This window comes from Triticum aestivum, chromosome 3B, assembly GCF_018294505.1.
Source record: "Triticum aestivum cultivar Chinese Spring chromosome 3B, IWGSC CS RefSeq v2.1, whole genome shotgun sequence".
Taxonomy (NCBI): domain Eukaryota; kingdom Viridiplantae; phylum Streptophyta; class Magnoliopsida; order Poales; family Poaceae; genus Triticum; species Triticum aestivum.
Window position 1 is genome coordinate 851,025,241 of NC_057801.1, and position 4,749 is coordinate 851,029,989.

The 4,749-nt window shown below is 42.2% G+C and overlaps 1 pseudogene; it reads left to right on the top strand.

Moving 5' to 3' along the window:
• Window positions 1-1,297: 1,297 nt before the first annotated feature.
• LOC123067116 (uncharacterized) lies at window positions 1,298-4,068 on the top strand (annotated as a pseudogene).
• Window positions 4,069-4,749: the final 681 nt, after the last annotated feature.

The following is a 4,749-nucleotide window of genomic DNA, read 5'->3' on the forward strand; positions in this document are numbered from 1 at the left end:
ATACATACAGACTCGAAACGGGATAATTTTTTGCGTGTGTGCACTGCTAGGGCACTGTAGCACGTGGAAAAAAATTGTGCACATTTGGCGGATGCGAAGCGGAGACGTGCGACCGAGGGTCCCCTCCGCCCATACCGAAACCACCCCCTTCCACAGCAAGTACCTGAGCGGTTTGACGGATTGCACCCAACCTTTGCCAGCGCGTGTGGGGCCCCACCCAGGCATCCCATGGCCAAAATGAATGAAATCCGACAACGAACGCACGTTGCGTCACGTCCGGGCAGTATTTTCTGGGTTTTCGGCCCGGAAAATCGTAGAAAATCCATACCGACTTGAAACGGGACAAAATGTTTCGTGCGTGCCCTGCTAGGGCACTGTAGCACGTGAAAAAAAATTGGGCACATTTGGCTAAGTTAAAAAAAGAGCCTATTTGATTAAGTTAAAAAAATGGGCACGTTTGGCTAAGTTAAAAAAAAGTGGTTAAGGTAAAAAAATTGATACAGTTAAAAAAATGTGCCTATTTTATTTAGTTAAAAAAATGAGGCCCTATAAAAAAACACCGGCCGTCTCGCTAACCGATGCGCATGCATGCATGGGGTCGTCCCACTAACAATGATGCCGCAATCAGCGCTTGGGCGACGTCGTTAGCCGACCCGCATGCAAATTTTCCTTCTACATCCAGCCCGTCTCGCCGCCGCCGCGATCTGCACGTGCTGCCAACGTACGCCACCCGTCGCCCCACACTCCAAAACGGTGCCGGTGCGGCCGCGCCGGCCTGCCCTGACCTGACCCGTCACCCTCTATACGCTGTCGGTGCCTCTCCCACCGTCGCCCCACCGTACAAACGCCGTCGGTGCGCCCGCGCCGGCTTGCGTCCCCTGACCCGTCGCCCTCTATACGCCGCCGGTGCCTCTCCCACCGTCGCCATCGTGTAAGTTTTTTTCCAGTTTTTTTATACGATGAGGCTCATAGTAGTACGATGGTATGTGACAGAAATCTATTTGATGCAGTATGAATATCAACGGTGTGATTCCATGTTCTGTTCAAAAGTGGGTTAGCGTAGTTGACAAACTGTCACCCAGTCAGAAATTCCGGTTTTATGAAACGGATATGCAGGGCATGTTTAGAATACCATCGATAAAGATGCGTGATTTTTTGCTTCACATTTTACTCCAAGGTTACAATCCGAGTAGCAAAAATTTCATGGTTGAAGAGAGTTCTGGAAGTACTGTTGGAAGTAAAGGTCATATTTCACTAAGGCCTGATGATGTGTACTCCATATTTGGTTGGAAAAACAATGGAGTGGATGTTTTTGGGTTTCTTAGTACTGAAGGAGAAAAAGCAACCTCAAAAATACCAGTTAGTTTTGTTAGCAAGAAAAATGGTAAGATCATGATTGATGATCTCATAGAAAAGATTGTGAAGAATAACAGCACTGATGATGACTTTATTCGGATGACATTTCTAGTTCTCTTAGGAACTATAATTGCACCAGTGTCTCATGAATACGTTTCGTAAAAATACTATGCCTTAGTGCAAAATATTAAGTTGGTAAGGAAGTTCAACTGGAATGCATTCACTTCACGATTCTGTTTGTCGGAGATTGGTAAGCTTCTGCAGGACGGCCATGTTAGGTAGTGGCCCCAGGGGAACCTCGCCCTTTTACAACTACGTTGTATTTATTAATTTCAACACTTTTGTTATAAACTGTCATGGAAGAACATGTAATTTAATTAGTTTATGTGTTTTGCAGTACCTATACTGGGAGAAGGTACAACCAATCACCGGTCCAAAATATGATCCGTTGGCATTGTTGAGCCCGCTGATGAGGAACTGGACGGAAGATATGGCTGTGAGAAGAGACAAATACGACTATGAATATGGTCGTGGTGTTGGGATGGTAATCCTAGTAATCATGTTTTTTTACATTTATGAAATAAAGTGAAGTGTGCATATGGTTTGTATGTATAATTCTCTTGTTGCATTTGTAGATCGATGACAACATTACAGAGGAGTATAGGCTAAAAAAATTGCAGAAGAAGAAGCTCAAAAAACCAAGAAAGCTAGTAGCAAAAAATCTAACGTTACTGGAACGAGGAAAGAGGGCAGTACCTCGGAGGCCTCGAGCCAGAAGCCTACTATGGACCGGATTTTGAGTGAGATGAATGAGCTTCAGAAGGAAATGCTTCGTTTGCCAGAGTTATGCGCACAAGTAACACTTGAGCACGTCACTTTAATGTCCATCACTGAATTGAAGAACTAAGATGAAATGTTTTCTTGCAGAGGATGATTGAGAAAAAGAACAAAACCGGCGTCTTCTACAAACCCAGTAACCTGGAAGATGACAAAGAGAATCTGTACGGAGGCATTAATGAGTCTTCAAACGATGGTGGATGTCCGAAAAAAGAGTTTGTATATCAAAAAGATGATTCAGACCGGTTCCGCACACCTTTCAAAATGAATTTGCAAAAGGATGATGATGGCGTTGATGTAACTTCTCGTGGAAACACACCTTTTTACTGCACACCTGAATACTGGGATAGTTTCAAGGGTGATATGGATGATCCTATCCAAGTACCAGAAGTATCAGATGAAAAAGTTGCCACATCTTTAGAGACGGACGAAATCGCATCGCATGCGTCGCTTGGTTCTCAAGGAGTACAGGAGGAAGTGGAGGAGGTTACTGGCAGGCGCAAGCGCAAAGGACCACAACATGTCAAGTCTCCTTATGTGGTCCCTAAACCGAACAAGCGTGCAATACATTCTGCGAAAGGAAGTAAGTTTTTTGTGTTTCTAATTGTTCTTGCGTAATAATTATTTATATATTTGCGTTTATAATTATTTGAGTTGTGCGTTACAGAATTGTTCCAAAATGGTGGTGTTAACAAATCTAGTGATGAGTATGATGTGGTGAAAGCGTCCATCAAGTACGTGCGCGCGCATGAGCATTCATAAAAACATGTCAAAACAGAAATTTTCAATGATGGCATGGAAGAAGGTCTCACTGTGCGGAGAGCTTGTCAGATTATTAACCATGAGTGGCTAAGTGGCGACGTAAGTTAATTTCATATATTGTTTTACAATTGATTCGAAAATACCATTGTTAAATCTGACACATTATTTATAGGTAATTAATGCATACTCATCATATTTGGTCGACAAAGTTAATGGTGATCGTTTCATGTTGACAACTTGGAGGATACATTGGTTGCTTCACATTAGACCCGAAAAGAAGACCGCTGGTAATGATTATGAAGCAGAGTCGCATAGTAATGGACCCGTGAATAGATGTGAGGACGAGTATTTCAAAAAATCAAAGGTAAGTTTGATTGGTTACACGGCATATACATACGATAGTATGTGCTGATTGTGTTTTATGGTCCTTGTGATGCAGACTTACATTCCTCTAAACAAGCAAAACAATCACTGGATTACTGTCATCATGCATAGCGGGAAGAGAGAGTTTCAGGTTCTTGACTCGTTGATGACCGGAAAACTTGACAGTGTTACTAGAGAACTCGTTGAGGACCTGGTAGGTTTAACTTTCAAATGTGCATTTGGTAACATTCGTTTTCTTTAGTACACTGAATGACATTCTTTCTACCATGTTTATTATATCTTTAGAGAAAACAACTAGCAGAAGATATCCAAGAAGCAAATGCAACCGGAATTGTGAATTATCCGGATGTTTCCAATTGGCCTATTCAAACGTATGACATGCCAAAACAACATGATGGGTGAGTTTTTACTGTGACAGAATGTCGGTCCTGTATGTACAATAGATATTTAATCTTCGTAAATTGTATGCACTAGGAATTCGTGTGGAATATTTCTCCTTCGATGCTTTCAGTATTGGGATGATGACAAATGAACAGGCTTATTTTCACAGGTACGCAAGTCATGTTTGGACTACGATGTACAATGAACGTTGTGCTAACACCACATTTTTTCCAGAGGTCAATTGATGATTCGAGAGAGTTAATGATTGCGCAACTTATCTTTTCGGAGAGAAACAAGCTTGATGAAGTGAAAAACAAAGTTATTTGGATATCAAAGAAGAAGAAATAGATGCGACACGGAGGAGTTTTGCATGTGATTGGGTGGTACTGGAGGACTATATTTTCCAAACGCTTTGTGCATTTGCTTATAAATTTTATGTAATAGACATATTTATTGATTTTGCCACTATTTTGTTCCGAAAAGATTATACACTTAATTACGTTTTTTATGTCCACATGATATTTTGTTTCATAAATATTATATAATCAGTATTTTTTTGTTTCCGAATAGTTATATGTAATCGTGTAATTGTGTCGTCGTTAAGCTTTTGTACACTAAACTATGGCAGCACACTGCTTGTTACTTTGTTAGCAAAAATTTAGTTTACAGCACATTGGATGTTAGTCTAGTTTAGAAAAGCTTAAAAAGTATTTTAGATAAAAAAATTGCCGGCCCGTCCACAGCTTGTCTTAGTAAGCCCGTCGTTATCAAGCCCACCGGGCGGCTACGACATGCGTTTCAGAACACAGCGTGTAAACTACGCCCAACAGGGCAGCATCGACGCGGTACATCGACGGGGTAGTAACCAGAGGAGTTCAATGTGCCGACGGGAGCTGAGTATATAAGCTGGTCATCGTTCCCTTCGGCCGACGAGGTGGGACTAAACTTGCGTCGGCCGCGGGGCGACGTGGACACAACCACACGCAACATGGGCCGGCCCAAAAAGGCAATGGACGGCGCGAACTTCTC